We start from the raw sequence: 25,605 nt of genomic DNA, 5'->3' as shown, positions 1-25,605 counted from the left end.
CTTACGAACGACAAGTTTCTTGCGTTTGTTCTTATGGCTCCACTTGTGGCGTACAACTCACCTTTCTCCAGAGCAGCTCGGCTGACCGCAGCGCCAGCGCAGCGGTCCACACAGCGTCGTAGGCCTGCGTTACGTGACCTCGGTAGCCGGTGGCTCTGGCCAGCAGCTCCAGGCCCGACCGCAGCTTAGACTCCAGTTCGGCATCCAATTCCCGCCGGAAGGTGTCCATTTGCTGCCCGATTAACGACGCGCAATTAGCACCGTCCTATGCATCGGTCTAACAATGGATGCCCCCCTCGCGCGTAGTAATTTGCTGCCACTAATCGCCCCCTCGTCCCCGGCCACATGTACACGCGCTCGTATGGAAACGTGCCAGTGATATAGGACCGATGCGTGGTTAGGTGCGCTTTTATAGGTACTCGATACGGGCGCCTGCCTTACGCAGTGAGCGGTTCCCACTACAACAAAAGGTCGCGACTCTGCGGCTGAGGCCACAATTAAAGCGCTGACCGCGACGAGACCGGGATCGATGGGTTCTTTCGTTCCGCAGTCTGGGCGTAAATTGGCCGCATAAACTGCGAGAATGGACAGGAAGGAGACATGTGGCCGATACTAACGCTGTGCGGATGCAAAGAAGAGCTCTGCGGATGTGCACAGCCACAACAGTATACCAAACGTCCAGTTACGTTAGTCCTATCCCATGCAGAAAGGCTCACGTAAGAAAAAGATTGGTAGGAATGTTAAAGGGTCGCTGTAACACTTTTTCAAGTAATCACCGAATGACTTCATTAAAAGAGTTTATCGCCTCACGAATCAACTGCCGCAAAAATGTTTAGAATCCGTTAAGTTTGAGCGGAGTTACAGGGATTTGTCGCACGCTATAAGCGCTTTCTCTCTCCTTTTGTACCAGCGAGCGTGCTAAAAGCTGCGCAAAAGGGGGGGGGGATGACAAGGGGGCAAGGAGATGCGTCCGTTCATCAGCGCGCGTCCGTCATGACCTTGAGCACTTTCCTGTCTTTTTTTCTTCGAATGCGCGTCTTACTTTCAGTGTTATCGCGAGCACGTGGCGGCATCCGGCGGTGTCCGCGGTAACCATGCAGCTCACGATACTCAAGTCAGCCAATGGCCGTGGACTTTGGGTTTATGGCGCACTCATTTGTTGAGAGAAGGAGGGACTTCTAGCTGACTGAGAATTGCAAATTCCAGGCCGCATGCTGCGCTGTAATGTTTGGCTCACGTGTTCTCAGGAGAATCGAATATCGATCGGCAGCGTTTTTCGACCTTGCCGATAAAGTGTTGCAGGGCCCCTTAAACTAGAAGAGCAGCTGTTTTGGGCATATACGCTTGGAATACGCTTGTGGACAGCGCTATGCACTGTCACTATACGCGAGGTTAGTATAGCCGAAGGAATAGGATAGTGCGCCCTGGATCGGTTGTCGAAAAGTGAGACAGCTAGTGACACAATTGGATGGTGCATCGCTTGTTGAGCGACTAACCGAACATTTTTCTCAGCTCATTACTAGCCACTGCGCTTCGCAAACGTTGTTTTCACCTGAAACGACTTCTTAACTCCATTATCTCTCCGAAACTCGTTCGACGTTGTTAGTTAGCGATTGATCTCAGCAAGTACTTAGCATTCCGGAGGTAAGCTCGTGCTTTCAAAAAAAAAAAAATATCAGTTTCGATCGAAGGCGAAATCGATAACAAAGTTTACTGTAACACTGAAACTCTGGCGTAGCGAGGAGCTTTGAAAATGTCCGGAGGTGTCGCACATAGGTGGTGCAAGAGACATGACCAAGAAAGAAAAGGGCAAAGAAAGAAACGAGTCCTCTTACTCTTTTTGGCGAGTCATGGCTTGCCGCATACAAAACATCTCTTTAAAGATAGCCGATTAACTCTCTTTAGGGGATCATTATGCTCTCTTCGGAGAGTCGTGGGAGGCGGGACTCTCCAAAACAGAGTTAACATGTATCTGTGAAGGGAGTCATATATGTGGCAAGCAAGGACTCAACAAAAAAGTTACGTGAATTATTTCTTTTTAAAGCCTTTCTTATCGAAACAAAGGCACTCAGAGCGTTTCTTCTATCTATCTATCTATCTATCTATCTATCTATCTATCTATCTATCTATCTATCTATCTATCTATCTATCTATCTATCTATCTATCTATCTATCTATCTATCTATCTATCTATCTATCTATCTATCTATCTATCTATCTATCTGTCTGTCTGTCTGTCTGTCTGTCTGTCTGTCTGTCTGTCTGTCTGTCTGTCTGTCTGTCTGTCTGTCTGTCTGTCTGTCTGTCTGTCTAGCCGCCTACGTCTGAGTGCTCTCGTGATTGCCTCCTTTAAATGGTGTAGACCAAATTTGGCATGGGAGGGTAAGAGGGTTGACGAATATGACTGCCTGCTCATGAAATGAATGACGTGAAAATCCTGTCGCGTACGTCGTCAAACCCGTTCCTCCAGACACGTGTGGCACATACCCGTATACCACGGTCCGCGGTATGCGGGCATGTGCCACAGGTGATTAACAGTTCATATCTACCCAGGAACGGCGAGAACAGACATTGATAATTTATATGCTAGGGCGTTAAGAAAAACCGACGTCGGCAGCGTTGACGCGACGAATGCAAAGAATAAAGATCAGGATCTTGGGAGGAATCGGACCCAAGCATTCTGCTTGGCAGTCAGGTACTCTACCACAGAGCCACGCCAGGTCTAGAAACTGCTTTGTAAAAACACCCTATGCAGGCGTAATGTCGGTGCAACGTCAACTGTCATTGTGGTGCTGGCTATCTAGTTTTATAACAAAGCAATGAACACGACATATGTACTCCTACGATACACGCGTCATTTCAGGTTAACGTCTGTGCACATGGTTCCAGTGTTGGCTCCGCTTTTAAAGCAGTCTAATAAACATTACATTTGTATTCCTATGATTCAGCAAGCCATATTCAAGTGTTGCTCGACCCCGTAGGAATACGCTAACGAAAGTTACATATGGTATACACATCATCGCACGGTAAAGTGCAATTTTTTGTTTCGAAAGTCTGCCCTTAGGCATAATATTTATTTCGATAATACTGACGTCTGTGCTCTAAAGTGAGCACTCACTCTACGTCAGACTATAAGTTACCCTTTAAACGCCAGTGTAGTCGACGTGCCTGGTAAGCCCACGATGTGCACAGAACTACTACACTTACGAAAAGACGTCGATCCACCTCACAACGCTTGGCTCAAAGCCAAAAAAAAAAAAAAATGCAGCATAGACGTCTACTCGCTGACTGCTTCGCAGGGAACCGATTCCCACAAGGGAATCTGCCGAATTATCTTAGAGTGCAAATTTTTGAAAAAAAAAATATTGGCGAAGCTTGCACTCAGCACTTAGCCGCGCAAGCCTTGAAACAGCGAAACTCGACGATTCTGAAGACTAACCTGGTTACTTCTAGGTTGTCTCTAGGCCTTAGCTAGGTGATGAGGGTTGTTTCTAGGTTGCTTCTACGTCGTTGCTAGGATTTAACTGGTGATGCTAGGTTATTTCTACTTCGATTCTCAGTGCAGAGACATTTGACTTAAACCACACTCAGTCACAGACGCGACACGGATGTTCAAACTCCAGAGACGGAAACTCGCCCTGAAACCAAGCGTTCGCACCTCTCATACAGTCACAGACACGACGGCGATGACCAAGCAGAGACAAACTCGCCCTGAGACCAAGCGTTCGTACCTCTCATAGATATATGGGCACGTCGTCGTTGGCGCAGGCCTTCTATCGCTTATTTCGGGGTCTCATCGCAGCCGACGTTGCCTTTCCCGTGTGTTGCGCTAACTGTTGCCTTCTTCCTTTTTAGTGGACCAGTGGTGAGTAGTGGGATTTACCCATTTTCTGTGGCACATACCCATTTATGATTGTAGCGTTCCTATACGATGAACTAACACATCAAAAAGACAATCTGAGATAACCCGTGCTGCTGCCGTATCTCAAGGGATTCGGGCCGACGGCTAGGGGCGACGGGCAATGCCTAACGTGACTGACTGATTTTTTAAAAATAATGTTCTCTCTCTCTCAGATAGACGGGTGTCATACGCCATTTTATTCTAACGTCTTCTCCTTCACTCCCTATATAGTGTACTAGAATACTTTCCTAGGGACGCGTCCAGGAGGGAGGGACAATAGGCCAGTTGAAGCAAACGCCAGTAGACTTTGAGGCTGCTTGGCTCGTGTGCATCCGACAAGTAGTATCCCGTGCGACGCTATACTTTCAACGCGGTAGCGCTCGATCACATTCTACTGCAGTGCGTGCATTACTCCGAGGAACGCCGTGCCCTCATCAGGAGCTACCGTGAACAGGGACTTGCCACCAACAGCGTCGACGAGTTCCTGTTCCCCAGTGCGCATGTGGACACCGTAAAACGTGCCTTCAGCGCGCTGCTGAACTTCTTCCAGTCGAGCGCGCTCTTTGAGCGCCTCTGATGTGTCTGAACTCTACGAAGCGGCTTCACACAAGGTTCATCGGACAAGAGTTCGACGGACCTCGATTTCTACAGTGCTGGGGCTACGTGCTCCGGCGAGCGCCTCGCGCTCGCGTGTGTGTGTGTGCTTTTTTTTTTTCCCCGGCCCGAATGCAGCTCTCCTTGGTGCGGCGCTCCCGCTTCTGCTGGCCTTCTTGGCGGCCTTTGATGAGTGCTGCGGGCTTCGCACGATTATCCGCTCTCGCGGGAGCACAAGTACTACTTACTCCTTTCATTCTCTCCCTATCTTTCATTCCCATTCCCCATCCCCGCGCCGACCTGTTGAGGTGTCGTCTATAGGACAGACAGTTACGGGCGGTGCTTTTATCTTCACTTCCTCTTAGATAACCACACTGCTGTAGTTCTTGTGAGAAACGGTGGAAAACTTTTTTTAGGAGCGAAGCTCCTTAGGCCCGCACCCAGCCGTCGCCGTTGAAGCTCCCTTCTCTTAAGCATCGCTTTAGGTTGCAGCGGCCGGTGGTTTAAGAGGAAATGTTTAGGGCTTGAGCGGTTTGGTTCTAGCGCACCAGAAATTCGAGGTTAAAAGAAGTAAGCTCTGTGCACAACTGGTTATAATGGTCATCTTCACTTTCGCCACCTTTATCCTGAAGTGTGAAATTACAATCATCATTCTAGCGCACTACGGGCGCTTTGTCGAAGGTAGTAGCAGACGCTCTCCCCACCCGGCGTCGGCGCAAAAAGACAATGAGACGCTGCGCGCGGTGTTCCGTCGCCACCGTCGAAGCTCCCCGCCGCATCACCGCTCGCACTCCTCTCCAACCTGTCCCCCTCTCGCTGCGCTGCGCGCGCCGCACACTCGCTCAGTCGTTCCAGCCACCGAACGCAGCAGATGCTGTCCCCACCCGCTCCCCACACTACCGCCTTCAGGAAAGCCAGTAACGAGATCAGGCGCATAGTCCTTTGCGTCCCATTTCTAAGGAGCTTCGCTCATCGGTTGAATTCGTACATGGAACAAATTTAGCCACCTGACTAGTTGTTACGTGATCATATGCGATTTTTAGTCACGTGACGAGTTGTTACGTGACGCTATATGATTTTAGGCCTGCGACTAGGTGTTACGTGATTTTCAGTCACGTAACATACTCGCCCATCACAGTCATTGCATTCCACGGCCGGACAAATCGGCGCACGTGTTGTGGGAGCAGAAGCGGAAGATGAAAAAGCGAGCGCGTGCCGGTTGATTGCTGTTCGCACTACCCGGAGCAACAAAAAGCTTTAACAGTTCCATTGTTAAAATCTGGTACACAAGGTAGGATAAGTTTGCAAGTTGTTTGAACTGCTTAGGTTCTCAGAAAAGAGGGGCAGGCATGGTTAAATATACCCGATAGACCTACGCAACGTCTACGCACCAAGCCGGAGACACTAGTGCGATTGGGCAGGCGTCCCGTGTACGCGGCCACCGTGATGACGTTGTCGGCAGCGGCGCGAAGCTGCGCGGCCGAACAGTCGGTGCCGGACGGGTCGAGCCACCACTCGCCGAGGCCACCCTGTACGATCCACTGGAAGTCGGAGCCGTACATGCCCTGTTTGTACACCTGCGATGATGGAGAAACTCGTGACACATGGCAACACTCAGTCGGCGTGTTGTGTACTAGTGTTATTCGGGCGGTACAGCGCGGAGGGAACGACCACAAGAGGAAGAACAAGGCTACACAGAAAACGCATTGCGCTTCGTCTGTCGCCTTGTTTACTTGGAAATATCAGCGCGGACACGACGGAGACAGCGTTCTCCCTTTGCGGCCGTCCACCATACAACGCGAAGGCCACGAAACAACAAGCCCAAGTTTCCGATATTGTGTGGTTCAGCAAAAAAGATGATTGCCGCAGTCAAATAAAACTCGCACACACACAGGCCGTCAGAGATAGCGGATGCAGAACAGTTCAGAGACGTCGCTCCACTCGTTCATTGAGCTCTGCTCTCTCTACATTTCTTTTATTTCGTTATGTCTTCATTCCTTTTATTTCTTTCCTGCGGCGCTGCGCCGTGCTCTCTTAGGAGCTACACCAGAGAACGCCACCTTTTTCCATAGCAGTAACGGCTACCCATGATTCCAGCGATCCCTAGACACTATAGTGTTTTGAAATACGTCACTGTTCTTTACACTCTGGATGGCTAACAAAAGCGTTCTTTTGGCGTAACCTTGGAGTCAGGACGTGCAAACACGGACACAAGAGGGAGGCCAAGACACCGTTTGCGATGTCATTGACTTCTCTCTTGTGTCCGTGTTGGCACACCCTGTCTCTTTAACATGAATGCCTACAAACTAGCTCAGCTATCAGTTATTATAACCTGTGCGCCTTTCACACTTCGCTGTTTCTTACGAAAGTAATGTCCGTGAACATACAGCGAGCATAAACTGGTCTCCGTTTATTGAAACGGTTCCTATACACGCACCATCCCAGCAGACGTTCTATGCGTAAGCTAATTCAGTCAGTATTAACGTATCTATATGTGTGTTCTCAGTGCCTTTATTTTTACTTTGTGTGAGAATGAACGCCCCACTGAGCAAGCACTTTACGCATGTGAAGCTTTGCTGTCTTCGCCACTCGAGTAGTCTTGTTAGAAAAAAAAAAAGAAAAATCTTGAAAATCTTCGATAGGTGAAGGAATGGTAGTGGCCATGCGAGGAAATTGGAGTTACACGATCATTCATTCTTTTTATCCATCTTCGGTGTGTACAGTTTCCGTACCTTGTGAACTTGGTAAAAAACAGTGTACTTACTTCGCAGAATATTTTGCGTGCCATGTGCCTGGAGAAGCTGCCGATTATGATGCGGCTATCGGTGTTCTGCAAACACATTAGGATTTATATTAAAAAAATACGCTTCTAATAACAAGGCGCTTGCTTTACTAATTCTAGTTAAAAATTTAGTTGTTATTCACAGAATACAGACACAAGACAACCCGATCTGCTCCTGGGAGGATACAAAGAAGTGCGGGGCATGCTGCTGCCTCAAGGGTCTCACTAATAAGTCGAGAGGTGCACAACTCTTCTTCTGCAGAGCCTTTTTTTTCTTGATGTTTAAGCATGCGTGACAGTTTGACGAAGCGAGTTTCCCTGTTGCAGATTAGTGCTGTGCTGTTTGGTCTTGCTCTCGATCCTGTCTGTTGCACTGTTTTGCCATTTACAATGTAAACTGGTAAGGTCCATTCGATTCACCCTGCACTAACTGAACTGGTTCATGGTGTTGCCGTCGTCGTGCAGAGTGCAGCAGCAACAAGATGCCGAAACGATTACGAGAGCGCAGATGTCGTGCAAGCCTCAAGCTACGGCCGGTTGTCTCGCGAGTTGTGGAGGTTTTGATTCGTAAAAGTTAGCGCCACTTACGTTGCCTGACATTTGCGACTGCCGGAAAACGTTCAATTGTTGGACGCAGTCGGCTTTGTCGTCTGCTGCGGTTCCAGCCACCTTGTGCTGCACGGACTCGGCACTACCTCACGAGTAGGTGCAGGGAACTAGCCTTGCACGGCGGCTGCACTCTTTCGAAACGAACACAATGGTGCTGGCGCCGCCATGTTGAACTCGTGAAACGAATGCTGGAGTGCAGCGCCATCGTTAACTGGTTCACAACTTGCAGGTGAAACGAATGGGTCTGTTGAAGGTCGGCGCTCGCGATGTGTTGATCTCGCTTTTTGTCCTTGTCGAACTTGTGCGCCTTGTTTAACCATTCTTTCGGAGACACCGCATTAAGTATTCCGCCTATGGATTCAGCGGCACGTTTACATTCGCCCAGAATGAGCAAAGTTGTCATGCTCCCAACAATGAGAAATAAAAAAAAAAGTATCGGGGCTCAACGCCTAGACCGGCAACATTCGTAAGTACCCAGACTGCGCCCTTTCGGCAAAAGCAGAGTTACTTGGGTTAATTGCCAACAACTTTCTTTTACCTAGAAGTAGAAGATGCAGCAAGACAAAATGAACTGTTACGCCCTCGGGCGACATAGGTCAACAGTGTTGCGACGCAACGCCAAAACTCGAAGCAAGAGAGGGGAAGAAAAAAACAAAGAAGGCCACGTAAATTCAAAGAGGGACGCAGAACAGACGTGGCAAACAATGTCGCCGGCTCTTTGATTGCCTGTTGGTACCGTACAGTAAAAAATAATATTTCGCGAGTGAAAAGACGGGAGAAGTCCAGCGGCACGTTTACTGAAGCGGCATGCTCGCTTGCTTGTGCCTCTTTTTTATTTGGTTCCTACCCACTGCGGTGGATTGGTCAGAATCGGCGCTTAATATGAGGGGAATATATTTTTGAATTAAGACGAAGGATAAGGAATAAATCGGTTGCCTAGGGTATAAAGAAAAATTGAAGATTGACTAGATTACATAGCCACGAAGATAACCTGTAATCTAATAGTATGAAATACAATCAACTAGTGGGGGGAATTCGATATACCAAATTTTGATTTGGTATAATATTAACAAGGAATTACTCTTGTGTCAGCAAGAAAATCGCATATGGTTAAGCACACCTTCCTGTTGCTGTAGCCCAGTGGAGCCACCCCAAAGGAAATAACACTTGGCGAATTCAGAGTAATTCTTATATTTCTTAATAAAATTTCGAAATGCTCTTTCCTATGACTGTACTCCATATATCAGGTGCAACGCTGTGAAGGTTAGCGAGACTTGTTGCAGTAGATGCGTTCGCAACAAGAAAAAGTCCAATGATTTGACCGCCCGTAACGTGGTTTCTTTTCGTCTTTAGGCTGATTAATAAATGAAGCTACTCTGTGCTTCAGATGCAAACAAACCCCGTTATACGGTTGTCAGTTCTGGACCGCTTAGCGTCTAGTTATTTGTTCGATTTCTGGTGTTTCACTTGCAGCCCATTTACAACGATGAAAGCCAAGCGCGAGATGCGCGCACTCGCACATCACATTGGCCGAGCTTCTCGCATAGCTTCCACAGCGTTGCACGAAACGGAGTATAGTGAAACGAAGGCAGGTAAATAAAAAATGATAAATGTTTTCAGGCTTTTGACAGTAACAGCAGACTTACACGCACTCGCTTTCTTTGCTTACACTAGCCACAATGACGACCTGCAACACAATCAAACAACCAAGTGAAAAATCCTCGAACGCTGCAGTGCTGGCCGGGTCAGGTCGCAAGGCACAGCGCACTCGACGCCGCATCTTCCGCCCGTTGTGCTCTCCGCAGATATTCATTTCCTGGCCGCCTTTAAAAGACGTCTCCCTCAAAGCGCTCATCCCTCCCTTTCCTTTGCATCGCAACTGTGCAAGTCTTTTTTGTCAGGGGCAAGTGATGGCGAAGGCCGTGCTGCAGCAGGTGCCGAGGGACGCAACCAAGCAGCGTTATTTATTTTCCGTTTCCTTTATATCAACATTCACAGAGCTTATTTCTGGCACGTGCCGTGAGAGTGGTTTTCGAAATGTAGTTGCAAACGGGCGCGAATTCGTAGTGAATGTCCAGTGACGCAAGAAACGCAGCAGTCGCCAAAACGGGCTTAACCTCTCTTCATATCCTCGTTTACTTTGCTCGATCCACGAAGGCTTATTTTTTTCTTTTGCTCCGTCGCAGTCATAAACAGCGGCCACCGTATTCAATTCACCCACGTTTGGATTCACGTGGCAATATGCGCGGAGCTATGCGATGTCTGCTTTGCGCCGTAGCTTCGGCCTACGAAAAGCGATGTACCATTTGCAGTGCTTTTCTTTGCACATGCTGTAAGGAGTCTAAAAAGGCATGGAAGGAATGTAAAAAAGGAGGTGTGGCACCTTCTTCATGCAATGAAGTTCACAGACCTGCCGTGCTCTTTATATAAAATTTCTTCCCTTTACTCTTGCTGTTATGCCGATCAATTGATGCTCCAGTAAACGTCAGTATTTATGCTTTTCTCAAGACGCGTGTTTGTGTGGTCCGCAATTTTGTCAGACTGCGAAACGCATTCTTGAGCACTGAGGTTCGCACGCTTTGTGTGCACGAGCAAAATTGCGAGGCCTGCAATGACATAAGAAGCAGCAGTGGCAGATAAAGAGCATGTGCAGAGGATCTGAAAAGATGCGCGCACTTTTTTTTTTTTGTGCTGGCTGGCGCGTCAGCTCTGCGCCGGGGACGGACGAGAGGCTGGAGCAAACGAAGGAGGTGTCGCCACTCTCGGCCGTGAACAAAACAAGAAGCGCCGATGAAAAGCACGACAGAGGGGCCAACACAGAGGAAAGGTCCGCGTTTACCTTCAGCTCCTGTATTTGCTCGAGGAAATCGTTTCGTGTGACGCTTTCCGAGGACGAGACGGCGATGTTGGCGCTCTCCAGCTGAGTCAGCAATTCGTTGATGGCCTGCGAAGAGAACAGCACGAATACAAGGCAGCAAACACAAAAATAATCGCAAAGAAAAGCGAGAGAGGCGCTGCTGTGACCACGCGTGCACCCGACGGTGGGACAAACGCTTGATCCTCGTGAGCCTATATGCTACACGAATACCTTTTACAGCATATCCTGTGCGACTGTCCGGGATATAATGTTCAGGGACAGTCCCTAGTGTCCGCTCCAGCGCACCTTGACAACGACCAATGTCTGTTGAAACCATTCTTACATGTCGTCGACAGAAGACACCGCAGGTGAAGGCGACGAATGCACTACTTAGTTTTTCAAGGAAACGGACTTGGACAAGCGACTGTGACAGTGATGTGTACCACGCAAGAGTGACGGACTGTGACTGACTGTGTGTGTGCGCTGTGTTATGTGCTGTTTTTCTCTCTCGATCTATCGATCTCCCCCATCCTGTTCCCATGTGTAGGGTAGCAAACCGGTTTTCCTAAACTGGTTAACCTCCCTGCCTTTCCTCCTCTGCTATTTCTTCTCTCATGCTTTTTAATGAGAGACTTCGCTCGTGTAAGAAATATGGTACGCGGTAGTAGCATTGACGACAAGAGTAGAATAATGCTCTTCGGGCAGCTACTTGCGATTCATTTTATAACGTTCAAATTAGGCGAAGCTTTATTTGACAGCAAAATGTTGACAAGCAGGTATGATATAAACTTCAACAGACATTCAATTAACAGTTCTAACAATAGATTAAGAGCTTTTGCTGCGCATCACCGTTTCCATCTCTATGTAATCATCATCACAATAAACCACAAAATAAACCACAAAATGCAATGTCTTTAACGGATCCTTAACTAGCCATATCGGCTACGGATCCGGATGTTCTCGCAGCAATTTTTGTAAATCATTTCAATGAAAATAAAAAACATTCTTCTTCTTCTTCTTCATCAACCCAGATCGTCTTGGCGGCCGCTCCCTGTGACCAGGCATGCTATTCTGGACACTGATATTCCGCCATGTTGTCAAGTTCGCCATCTTGTCAACTCTGATTGGCTCAGAGGGCCGTTGCTGCCTCTCTGATTGGCCTAAAATGCCGTCATAACGAAATTGGACCTTGTACAGAGTAGCACATAATAAAAGCATTCAGTCAGTTGCCGCCATTTCAATACCTAGATCTTCACAACAAAAAAAAAAAAAAGAATCCCAAAGCGACCTTAGTGCAAGGCTTACGGGTCTAGAGTGGCACTCGCACCGGTTCTTGGCTAAACTTGGGTATATTGGGTAAACTTGGTTAAGGAGACATCGGCGGCGTCACGCATTTGAAGTCAGCACGCCGCCACGTTCGACGCCGCTGCGCGGTGGCGGCCACGGGGAAGGTATACCCGCCTGCCCGGTGTTTGTAAAAAGCGCGCTGACCTACAAGGTCGAGAAGGGTGCGCTTGTGCCATCGTTCCTTCCTTTTTGAGTGCTTGTCTGTCAGTGTGCCTTTCCCACCAAGATGAACACGTAGCAGCTAGCCCAAAAATCTGGTTTGTAGCAAAGATATTACCCTATCAAGGAATCATTCTAAAAAGACAGGGCGTGCAAACACGGACACAAGAAAGAAGTCAGGACACCACAAACGCCGACTAACAACTGAAGAGAAGCACAACGGCTGAAAAGAAAGAAGGCACGAAAACTTACCTGCGCATGCCCATGCAACCGGCGAACCTATCAATCCGGCACGCGTGGCGGTCTACGTGGAAGAAAACTGTTAAGGCATTTGATTTCATGTTTATGCAAGTTAATCGACGGTTAGGAAAGCGATAGGAAGAAACGTGTGGTAGGTATACCGTACATTCATCGCGTATCTCACAGGCTAAAGAAAGTAGGAAGCAGATACGGCGTTAATGTTGTTTTCACGGCTGCCAATAAGCTAGGTAAGATTTGTGCCGCTGTGCAGAGGAAGAATGAGGGAGTAAAAGACAAGAAGCGGACCGATATTTGTTTCATAAAACACACCAAAAAATTCACTGATTGCCGTACGAGTGTGGTGTATAAGATCCCTTTCAGCTGCGGCGGCTTCTACGTAGGACAGACGGGCAGATGCATCAACCAGAGATTGTTGGAACATAAGAGATCGCTAACAGGAGGCTCACCTTCTAATCTATCTTTACATTGTCGAGATTGTAAGTGCACGCCAAAATTTGATGAATGCGCAGTATTGTACCGGCATAGAAATGAAGAAACGCGCCTGATGATTGAAGCTTGGCATATCGAGAATAGTGGTAGTGCATGCGTGAGCCAACCGTCGATTAACTTGCATAAACATGAAATCAAATGCCTTAACAGTTTTCTTCCACGTAGACCGCCACGCGTGCCGGATTGATAGGTTCGCCTGTTGCATCGGCATGCGCAGATAAGTTTTCGTGCCTTCTTTCTTTTCAGCCGTTGTGCTTCTCTTCAGTTGTTAGTCGGCGTTTGTGGTGTCCTGACTTCTTTCTTGTGTCCTTGTTTGCACGCCCTGTCTTTTTAGAATGAATACTTACCAACTAGCTCAGCTCTCTGTTATTCTAACCTATCAAGGAAGCCTCGTCGAATATAGCTGCTTGCTCAAAGGAAACTTTCGGTGCAGAACACATTACTCTGGTGGCTGCAGGAAATGTTTTCGGCACAGCTACACATGCGCTGGTAAACGGCTCTGTTCTCGATAAGGAACTAAGTGATGAAGCAAAAAAAATTGCAGTGGCTTAGCTCGGCTATGCCGGGATATACGTAGCGTTAGCAAAGGTTCAGCTGATTATTATGAGCTTTCCAGATTGTCTAGGATTAGATTGATTGTCATGCTTACTGCTGCTACAATGACACACAGACGGTATACGTATTATGTGGCACATGCATATTTATTTTTGCTCAACGTCAGGTTGCTTCTTCATTCTTCGTACGCTGAACCGCTAATTACCAGGCAACTACTTCGGGATCCGATGACATAAGCTTCTCGGCTCTTCTGCGCCGTCGAGCAGCATTTGCGCTCTCCTTCTCGATGGCGTTACCCACCTGCAAACGCCAGTCAGAAGCGCTATCAAGCGGCACCAGCGTATTGTCAGACGGCGACTGCACAGCGAAGGCGAATCGCTGCGCGCGCCATTGCTACGACGTCACCCCTCTAGAATGCGCAGAGCAGCAGCGGCGAGTCGCGTGCGCCGGCGCCAGTCTGTCTGCCCGGCTACGACGCCACTCCTCTCGCTCTCCGCGACCAGCAGTGGCGAGCCGCGCGCGGCGGTGGCGGAGAGCGCGTGAGATGCCGGCTCCGCACTGATCCTCGCGCATGCGCAGCACGGCTCATGGCGATCCACGCGAAATCGGCTCCGGCTAGGCAAGTGTAGCTAACGCTATAAAAACACTACCCAACTAATAATTATCTTGAAGCTGAACACTATTTAAAGAGAAACGAAACAGTTTACCAAGGCCCAAATTAGAACACGCATGCTCTCTTGTGGACCCACACTATCTGCCCTTTCTGTCACACCAGAAGCAGTTCAAGGTGGTGCAGCTCGTTTTATTTGTTATGTTTACTCGTATAAGTCACGAAAAATTCATGCCTGCTCGGACTATCGCGCACCTTTTGATATTTGTTTTCTGAGTTTTCCGTTGACACGTTATCCATTCCTCATGTATAATACAGTGAGATCTCTAACTAACTAACTAACTAACTAACTAACTAACTAACTAACTAACTAACTAACTAACTAACTAACTAACTAACTAACTAACTAACTAACTAACTAACTAACTAACTAACTAACTAACTAACTAAACAATGACAAAGTTTCACCGCAACGGCGAAGCAATGAATGCGATAGCAATAAATTGGAATGTAACGCGAAGAACGGAAAGCAGCTAGAAATTGCCAGCGCGTCGCTCGAGCCCAAAGGACGCACAAAAAAAAAAAACGCACACAGTACGAGCGCGAACTAATGCGTCACAGCTCGACACTTGAAGCGCACTGCTCAAACATAAAGCAGGACGCACGAAACGAACGAAAAGGTAAACACAGGACGAGCGCGAACTAATTGTCACAGTTGTTACTCATTTCTGTTTGAACAGCGCGCTCCTTTCGCAAACGCGGCCTCTGCAGCGAGCGAAGTGGCCCTTGTACCCCCCGCTCCACCTCACCGGCCGCCCCTTCTTTCCTCGAGATAAGCGCACGAAGGCGACCACGCCCTGTAGGGCGAAGAGCAATGGCGTTCGCAGGAGCAGGGCGACGATCTTTAAAGCCCGCCATGCGCGCACATCGCGCCATATATGCGGTGACTAAGAAAGCATGCTGAAGTAAATAGTGTATATAAATAGCTCGCCGTTAGCAGGCTGGAAGACGGCACTGTTCGTGGCCTAACCGTCTAACGCCGCGCGCTGCGAAGCGAGAGGGCGCCCGTTCAATTCCGCGCGTCGGAAAGTTTTTCTGAAATATTTTTCTTTGTGGTTTGATATATATATATATATATATATATATATATATATATATATATATATATATATATACCGTATTTACTCGAATCTAGGCCGACCCCCGAAATTGGCAAGGCCAGAAAAAAAAAAACTTTCCTCGAATGTAGGCCGAATGAAAAAAAAAAGCCGGCAGATCCCACGCATTGTGGGAATCGATGTAATGCGAAGCAGCCAGCAAAGAGCTGCATACATTGTCTTGTCTGTCAGTGAGGAAAATGCGTGTCATGGTTTTCATGTTAAGTCGTGTTATTTATGTTCGCCACACAGTCACGTCGCAAGATACCGATTTTGGTATATATCAAGCTAGCGAAACAGCCACCAGCGCCCCATGAGCACGGCACGTAAGTCATGCTGTACATGACATGCGTGTCATGATTTTCATGTTAACTCGTGTTTTTATGTTCGTCACACAGTCACGTCGCAAGATACCGATTTTGGTGTATATCAAGCTAGCGAAACAGCCACCAGCGCCCCATGAGCACGGCACGTAAGTCATGCTGTACATGACATGCGTGTCATGATTTTCATGTTAACTCCTGTTATTTATATTTGTCACACAGTCACGTCGCAAGATACCAATTTCGGTGTATATCAAGCTAGCGAAACGGCCGCCAGCGCACCATGAGCGTGGCACGTAAGTCATGCTGTACATGACATGCGTGTCATGATTTTCATGTTAACTCGTGTTTTTATGTTCGTCACACAGTCACGTCGCGCAATACCAATTCCGGGGTAGATCAAGCTAGCGAAACGGCCGCCAGCGCACCATGCTTCTCCTCGAATTCATTTGGAAGCTTTTGACACACGGAGGTCCGTCGTCGCAGGCTGAATCCAAACCGTTTCATGAAGCGTGTTGTCCAGCCCCTGCTGGCTTTAAAACAGGTTCGTGAGACAGACTTCGCGATGGCGACTTCTCTGGCCTTCGCCTGAATAATTTCAGTCGTCACGGGCATTCCCGCTTCCCTCTGTTCTCTAACCATATCGGCGACAACTTCTTCCACCGCATGGTGTCGGCCGGTTTTTGGTCCAGTGAACGCCATGCGGGTTGCTGCACAACCGAAGAGTTCCGCACGTTGTTTTCGCCATCGTCGCACATTCTTTTCGTGCACGCCGAACTCTTGCTGCGCTCGTAGGTTCGACGTCTTTTCCGCATGTAACACGACCTTCCGCTTAAACGCCGCGCTGTGGTGGCACCGCTTGGTTGGTGCCATCGAATCTGAAGCACAATTGACACAGGCGTTTCGCGAGCAAGAGGCACAACTACACTGCACGATCGCTTTCAGAAGAATCACCATTGACCAACTCCGCGCCTCCGCTCCGCGCCGTCCGCCACGCGATAGGGACCACTATTCTCCCGCTGAACAGGCCTGAGCGGCCTCGTCACCGTGCAGCTACCGTAGAATGTCGCGAAAATGAGCCTCCGGCATGCAAAACCAGTACCTTGAGATCGGCGCATCGAGAGCCGTAATGCCGCCAGCGCGGCCGGGCCTTCAGGCATGTGGCAGCGGCGGCCATAAATCGTGGTACTCGAATCTAAGCCGACCCCCCACTTTCGCACATCGTTTTTTCGAAAAAAACATCGGCTTAGATTCGAGTGTATATATATATATATATATATATATATATATATATATATATATATATATATATATATATATATATATATATATATATATATATATATATAATCAGCCGAGCCTGTCCATATAATTGCTATCGCAATAATAAGCTCACAGGGTCCCTTATGCGTTCGCCTAAGACGAGTTGAAGGCTAAAGCCAATCGGTTGGTTATTTTACCGTGCACTTTATACGACGTCCAACAGTCACTAATTCGTTAATATTCGTTATATTTACTAACAAGAGGTAGCTGATTAGCTCACACTGTAAATAAGTTTAATTATAATTAGATAATTACATATCGCTAATTATTATTTACCAATATAAATACAGCTAATTATATTGTTACGGGCGGAGATGGCAACGCCAGCGCCGATGGTGCTGAGCTTTTGCTCGTTGTGCCTGTGCATCTCCACTCGGACGTTTTGGCCCAACTTCATGACGCACCCACCGCCGATCACCTAGGGGTGTCACGCACGTATGACCGCACTCGCCGGCGATCCTTTGGGCCTAGCCTCTACCATTCTGTGCGAGAGTACGTTGCGGCGTGCTATCTCTGTCAGAGGCGCAAGACACCTGCGCTATTGCCTGCTGGCAGCCCATTGAAATACCGGATGAGCCATTTTTCCGGGTTGGCCTCGATCTTCTAGGACCTTTCACCGTGTCGGCCGCCGGTAATAGATGGATTGCCATTGCTACCGACTACGAAGCGCGGTATGCCGACACATGAGCACTTCCCACCAGCTGCGCAACTGATGTAGCCGGTTTCGCTCTTCATGACACCATTCTGCGTCATGGCGCTTCTTATTAGTCAATCACAGACCGCGACCGCTGTTTCCTGTCTAATGTAGTCCACGGCCTCCTGCGTTCCTGCTCGACCCCGCCACAAGTTTACTACAGCGTACCATCCACAAACAAACGGTCTCACCGAACGCCTGAACTGCACCCTGACAGATATACAGAATGTACTACGTCGCTGATGACCACCGAGATTGGGACATCAACCTACCTTTTGTAACCTTTGCATGCAACTCGTCACGTCACGACACAGCTGGATTGTCGCCTTTTTACCTATTGTTTGGCTATGACCCATGGACACCGTGCTGACGCCGACTCCCTACGCTCGTGATGCACTGGCTCATGCGGACATCGCCCGCCAGGTTTCCCGGCAATTCGCCATGCAGGTTATTCAAAAAAATTACAGCATATCCACGGGTGAATGATGAAGAGCTTGGGCGCAGCTCCTGAAGCAATCATGGTCTCGGGATTCGCTTCTCGTTGAGCCCATTTTGCAGCGGCGTCCTTGGCGCGCACCGTCAAGCGAGCGCTGCGAAACACTGCCGCCAAGCGAGCGCCCGCCGCTGCGCATCGTCCATGCTCCACCAACGATCCGACACGTACGGCGACGATACAGGAGAATGAGAGAGGCGCTCGCTCCCCGCGCATCCCCGCGCAGCCCGTGCAGCAGCCCGTGCAGCAGCCGCGCAGCCCGTGCGCAGCCCGTGAGCAGCGGCACTTCCAGCGCCATCTAGTGTCGATCCACGCAAGCGCCATATTGCACACAATTCTATTGGACCAACGCCATCTAGGAAATGAGACGAGAAATGGTGATGACGACACAGATTGTGTACAGCGCCATCTAGAATATCGTCCCTGAACTGCAGTTTGTATGTACTACTATGAGACAGCGCCATCTATTGCATCATACGGGAGATCCGTTTACGCCGGACAACGGAGACGTGACAAGGTTAGACTAAGAGGAGCTACGCCCCTAAAACGTGGTTACGACCGCCGACACAGCGAGGTGCATAACTCTACGGGGTCGCTGGTCTTGCTGTGGATACCATCACGACGTGCTGGTCTATGCGAAAAACTTGTGCCCCGTTATGTTGTCCCTTACCGCGTCATACTAAAGGTCATTAACGGGACCTATGAGATCGCTCCGCTCAATTCTAGTTCAGCGACAACCTCACCCACGAGTGATAGAGTTCATGTCTCGCGACTATCATCCCGAGAACTGATCGCCTCTGCCACCGGCGCATAATGTCACGGGCGGGAATTGTTGTTGTTGTAACCTCTGCCACGTGGTTCATACCCACTCTGAGGGATTGGTCAAGAATTGATCTTATGATTTTTAAATGCGAAGCATTTCTTAGCGAACCTCTGGCACTTTGAGCGTTTCTATCTATCTATCTATCTATCTATCTATCTATCTATCTAGCCGCCTACGTCTGGGTGCTCTCGTGATCGCCTCCTTAACTTGGTGTAGACCAAAATTAGCATGAGAGGGTAAGAGGACTTTACGAATATGACGGTGTGGTCATGACATGAATAACGTGAAAATCCTGTCGCGTGCGTCGTCAAACCCTTTCCTCCAGACACGTGCGGCACATACCCGTTTACCATCAGCCGCGGTGTACGGGTATGCGCCACAGGTGATTGACAGTCTATATCTACCCAGGAACGGCGAGAACAGACATTGGTAATTTAAATGCGACAGCGTTAAGAAAAACCGACATCGGCAGCGTTGACCCGACGAATGCAAAGAATAAAAATCAGGATTCTAGCAGGAATCGAACCTAAGTATTCTGCGTGGCAATCAGGGGTTCTACCACAAAGCCACGCCAGGTCTACGAACTGGTTTGGAAAAACATCCTATGCAGGCCTGATGTCGGTGCAACGGCAGTTGTGGTTGTGGTGCTGGGTATCCAATTTTACAAGAAAGCAATAAGCACTACATGTGTAGTCCTGCAGTACAGGCGTCATATCAGATTAACGTCCGTGATTCCAGTGTTGGCTCCGCTTTTATAGCAGTCTAATAAGCATTACATTTGTATTCCTATGATTCAGCAAGCTATATTGAAGCATTGCTCGACCCCGCAGGAATACATTAACGAAAGTTTCGTATGATATTCACATCATAGCAGCGTAAAGTGCACTTAGTCCGCCAGAACGACGCAGTGTCCTAGGCATTTCTTACGAGGCTGAGTGATGGCCTTATGCTGACCGAGGATGATTACAGATTGATTGACAGCCGCTTTGTAGACTAGGCTACGTAGGTCACATACGCCCATGTATCCTACGAATACGACAAGCGCCATCCACTGAAGTTGGTCTACGTAGCCCTATCCAGGCCTACCAGCCTCAACGGCCTAACCCTCACCAACGCGATGGGTGACTTCAGATTTCGACATGTCGCCGGCTCTACAGAAAGACAATTTGTCGACGAAATGACCGAAGCATCCACGATTTCTAAGAGCTGTAGTATAACTCATACTTCACTACAAATGGACCCCTCGCCACCGCGATCGCGACCGGATCCGATAACAAGTCATGAGCAGCGTCTAGTGCTCGCTGATCACGGTGATGATGACCTTGTTTAAGAACTGTTGGAGCCTCTTCCACACATGCATACGGGTTCGTGAAACGTGCGTGCTTTCTCCACGATAACGGACAAGTATAAGCACTACATATCAGCTTACCGCTTCTAGTCTTGGTAATACCCACGTTGCCGTTGGCAGCGTTACCCAACTGTAAACAACTGGTTTATAACACATATGCGGCACTTCAAGATATATAGGTGCGTACAAAATTTATACAAATCTTTAGCATTATTACGTGTGTTTTGCTCAGTAAAAAAAATTACGCCACAGTCACTTTCCCGCCGCATGCTTCGCATAACATCGACTCCCACGGCACGTGGGATCTGCCGAATTTTTTTTTTTTTTTTGCGAGTGGCAGAGAATGACGACGACGAAGTGCTGAGCGGAACGCGCTTGAACTGCGGCAGCGTTGAATGTACCCTGTGTATAGAGTTCCTTCCCCGTAACAATATTTTACTATTGGTCCAACCATTTTCGCTATTTATCTCACTACTGACTTAATTTGTTTTGATTATCACGTATATATGGAAATATATATGCTTTATGAGACTTTCGCCTTGATAAATAAACGCTCACTCACCAATGCGTAGAGCTCGTCGTCTTCGTGCAGGGTGGCCACAGCATCCCAGTGGAAGCGGCGCAAGAATGCCACACGGGCAGGGTTGTGCGACGAGTCGGCAGCCACGGTGCGAAAGAAGAGCGGGAAGCCCGCCCGGTCACTCAGCACTGAACTCAGGCTGCCGAACGATATCTGCACGGGACGGGATGCCACGTTTCATCGGGTGTACGGCTCGATTACCTACACATTTAGAATCTTTGAGGGGAGTATAAAGAGCGTTTGCTCCTCTCATGGCCAACACCCTGCCGTTTAAGAGGCGAGATCGAATCATAGGCACAATATTCTTGAATACGGATTTTTAATTGCACGTAATATTATGACAGCTGCAACACACGACAAAAAATGCAAAAGAAAAAAAAAACGCCAGGCCTGCGCTGAAACCGCAGCACAGTCACAGCGAAAGCTGGAAGAGCGGCGTTTCTAGAGCCCCTTGTAAGCTCTCTTGGGGCCACAATACAAGTAAACCAGAACGGTACCCACTACGCCATAAATCACAATTTTTGTGAAGTTGGGAAGCACCTACTAAGCCATTATTCGTCATTCTGCGGAGTGTAATCGGGTCTCATGCAAATCGCCTTCTCGATTGCTAGTCTTGCTTCGGCTTTCGGTGCATACCTCAACCGTGCCGTAAGGAAACGAACGACTGTGCGCGTAACATTGGCCGTTTCAAGGCCTCCTAGAATGCCTACTGCAAGTACAGTTGTTTAGTGTCCACTACGCCATAATTATTTCTTTTGCTAATCAACAAAGGGCCCACTCCCAGCCAACCATCAATATTTATAGGATGTCCACAAATGGTCTGAATATCCTATGTTATTTGTGGATATTCAATGGATATTGGGTGAACATCTCTATTTAAATATCAAAAAGTGGATATTCATAAAATATTCGTGAACATTGTTTCACTAACATGCACAAAAGAGCTCAGCATCAGGAAGCCCGAGATATTTAGCGTATATAAAAAGTTCCCTTGCTTTGTTCTAATGTTTAGATGGGGTACAACATGGTGGTGACACTCATTATTGGAACTGCTGTTATGGCCTCTGTGGTGCTGTTGAGGCAATTTTTCAAATTCCAGATTAACCCAGCGAACATGCTTTCCTTCATACACTACTCGTTGACCATCTATTTTACCCGTATTTATGTTAGCTGTGTCATCAATGGTGTTAATACACGTGTTTATATGCATGAATTTTTATATTTGCGGGCTACCAGTGCACAACGCCACCATGAAGACTGAGATGCACGTCCCCCAAGGCTTTTGCTATATTACATACAATAACTTTGACTATAAACCCAGGCGAAAATTTGAAGTGGGATTTCAAGTGGTCCAAAGTGGTCCCACTTGCTGCCAAGTGGTTTTCAAAGTGGTACCACTTGCGCTTTTAAGTGGCCACTAAAGTGGTACCACTTGCTTTCAAGCGCCTATTAAAACAGCACCACTTGGACGGCAACTGGTCTCACTGGTAAAATGACGTATGTACTTTTATTCTACCGTTGGAGTAGCCGTGCACCAGACCGAAACGACGTTGCGAATATTACTGTTGCAGACTTCCAACGAGGTGCTTGCTCATACTGAACCGTTGTGCGAATAACTCGTGTTTAAAACATAGTCACTTTCCTGCGAAAAGGAGCCTTTTTAAACATTCGCCATTATCTGCCACGATATAACAGCAGTGAACTCTGTTAGCTCCGACTGCCTTTTGCACAATGCCGCTATAATGCCGCCATGTCTGCCCCGTCTATTTGCAGATGAGTAGGGGTAGCCCTAGTCCCGTATCTTTGTTTTTATGTTTTCATGCGCTAATGCTAAATAAAAACCTATTTCATAATATTATTACTAAATAAATAATGTTGTGCTTTTTATTTAGAGCTAAAAGTTTTACTAACAGCGCTCTAATATATTGTAGAAATCTTATTAAGTCACCACAGTTTCGTACAACACATGGCCGACATCGGCCGACATAGACTCGTCGTGGGGCTTTCTTCTTGTGTGTATCCGCTATTGCAGCGAGTTTTGTAGAGGGACCTGTCTGACATTACCATGACATAGTTGGTATTCTTGGTCAGATTTATCTGTGGAAAGTGTTACACGTAATGACCAGCACGTTTGAGCGGTTTTTGCGGCTGTACTGGCGGTATCTTGGATTCATCAGCGCTGGTCGAACTACACCGATTTCCTCAGCTATAATTCTTCCATAAGGAGGTAAGTGTTGCATTAATACATTTCAAGTATAAGTGAACGTTTATCCCGAATGTTCGTGGGCTTTATTAAGCATGGTACCGTATTGTATAGTCCTGTATGCGATGTCTATGGATGCGCGAAGTACAGCGCTCAGCGATTGGAATGCGGTAGTCAGCCGGCATGGCGCCTGGCGCTTTCTTACACGACCGTTGAGCGCTGAGGACACTGATATACTACTAGTCAAGGTATATATGAAAGGAAAAGCCCTGCTTCCGCACTGTGACAACGTTTGACTATCGGGCGAAAACACAGCATTCACTGATGACTCAAAAAAGCACCAGCCGTCATGCGTTTCTGTTGAACATTCCAAGTACATGGATGAATGAATGGTTGGATGGATGGATTCTATGAGCGTCCCATTATAACGAGGTGGCGACCTGTGCGCCAAAGCTAAACAAAGAACTTCATTGTTATTTTTAATTTGGCCTAATGCCTTGTCTAGTTCAATTAAATAAAAGCCCATGATTTCGCAGCACAACTTACGGCAAAGTGACCTTAGTTTTACCACTATTTATTTTTGTCATTTCTCCCTACTTTTGCTTCATCAATCCTCTAAACGTATATTACTTACTTCTATCGTAGATCTGTTTACCTTTCTATGGTTGTTTCTGAAACCCAAGACTTCATGTAGGTGAGTGCCCAAACATAAACCCAGGTGAATATATTTACAATCAATTAAAACATGCTGCGTTGTTTCCTATAGCTTCTCTACAGCATTTACATTTTTCTTCTTTACTGAATCTCGCTTTATAACTACGCGTTCTAAGGCAACCTGACCTCACTTCAAATAGTAAAGCACTTCCCCTTAAATTATCATAAAATGCTTCCCTCCTTATTTCGTCTTGCCCTTTCGCTAGATACTCAAAATATTTCTTGTTTTCCATCGCTACTATCCAATAAATCTTTTTCGCCTCTATGACTTTTCACCTTACGTCTTATGTTGTTATATCGCTTACACTGCTGGCTGGCGAGTCTCCTCGTTTTTTCTCCACTGTGAGTCAAAACTCATCCTATACAAATTGTGGCATATGGAAACCAGTGTTGTTTCATTCTCACTTTTTTCAATCCTCACCATGTATAACATGAATAACAGCTGAGACAGTGGACATTCCTGCCTCAGCCTTTTGCTTATGTCAATGTTCTCTTTGCTACTTATTCTTTCTCATTGCATGCAGACTATGATATCTCGGTGCATCTTCCTCACAAGCTTATGCAGTCATTACGTATGCCAGCTTCTTTCAATATAGTCCTTAAGATTTCCTAATTAACATTTTGATGCGCCCCAGAGATGTCTAGAAAAGCCACGTTTAATAATCTGTTTCATACTCTAATAGATATTTTTCTGCACTGTGTAAGAACAAATAGCTTATCCTCTAAACGCCTGCTGATTTGGAATACACTCTGAAGTTGCTCCAAAATACCGTTATCTTCTACTCATGTTTATATTTTTTGTTTCATTGCTTGCATTGTCAACCTTTATGATACCGATGTAACGGCCAGTCATCTACATGAGCAAATGTTATTTTTCTCTGCCTTGCCTTGATAAATTAAGTGCTGCATGGTTTGTGTAAGCCCCCCCCCCCCCCAATGCTGTGCAATACGGTCATGTCTTATAATGGTGCACATCTGCCCATGCAGCAAACAACAGTAAATACGTACAAGTTAACTTATTTTAAGTCTATTAAAAGTAGCTTAAAATGTACATTGATAACCGTTTCATGGTTCATCTAGCCAACCAAGTGGGCTGAAGGCACACCTTAAACTGTGCATGTCCTTTGCAAAACGGGCTAAGGGCCATTGTGGCTTTTGCTAGAAAGGTGTTTGATGTGTTTATTGTTTTACTTTTAACTTACTACGCATAAATATTTCTTCCAGGTGGCGTACAGGAACATGTGCAAACACATTCTACATCCCAAGATATGTTGCTGGAAGCGTTCAATAAATCCTGTTAAGTTTCACCATCATACTACTTTTGCTGTGCACTGTTCACTGGACCAGCAGGTCCTGTGATTGATAAAGTAGGAACCACATGACATGCAATAGCAGCCAGCTAACATCTGTGCAAGATCTGGCCAGTCTGAATTGTACTCTGTATAAACATTCGTCGAGGGATTTCCAGTTGGAAACAAGATTCTAACTGGAAATTATTCCACGGGGGTAGGGGGGAATGGGGCAAGTGGGACCACTTCAAGTGGTTTCACTTGCTGGAAATTTTTGCCTCGGAAAGCAATCATATCGATTAACAGTCTTATTTTGTAGCATATGGCGCAATTGCATGGGTCCATGCACCTAAAAATAAATGCCATTTGATATATCAATGTTATCTGTGGAACTGCTGTGGACAACCTATGGATGTTCACTCTTGTGAAAATGGACGTCCTCTAAATATTGTACTAATATTGCCGATATCATATCAATATTGTGTGTGGAACTG

The 25,605-nt window shown here is 47.2% G+C and overlaps 2 long non-coding RNA genes across 2 annotated transcripts; one reads left to right on the top strand and one right to left on the bottom strand.

Annotated features, from left to right (window-relative positions):
* Positions 1-7,274: 7,274 nt before the first annotated feature.
* On the bottom strand, positions 7,275-21,210 carry LOC119378197 (uncharacterized). The gene is made up of 3 exons (XR_005180951.2): positions 20,888-21,210; positions 10,726-10,830; positions 7,275-7,325 (listed from the first exon to the last, which is right to left on the bottom strand). It is a non-coding gene; the product is annotated as an uncharacterized LOC119378197 (long non-coding RNA).
* Positions 21,211-22,913: 1,703 nt separating this feature from the next.
* On the top strand, positions 22,914-25,115 carry LOC119378198 (uncharacterized). Its single transcript, XR_005180952.2, has 3 exons — positions 22,914-23,132; positions 23,754-23,826; positions 25,047-25,115. It is a non-coding gene; the product is annotated as an uncharacterized LOC119378198 (long non-coding RNA).
* Positions 25,116-25,605: the final 490 nt, after the last annotated feature.

Source organism: Rhipicephalus sanguineus, unplaced genomic scaffold (assembly GCF_013339695.2).
Source record: "Rhipicephalus sanguineus isolate Rsan-2018 unplaced genomic scaffold, BIME_Rsan_1.4 Seq730, whole genome shotgun sequence".
Taxonomy (NCBI): Eukaryota; Metazoa; Arthropoda; class Arachnida; order Ixodida; family Ixodidae; genus Rhipicephalus; species Rhipicephalus sanguineus.
The sequence above is the reverse complement of the archived record's forward strand: the minus strand, read 5'-3'. Positions and strand labels throughout refer to the sequence as shown.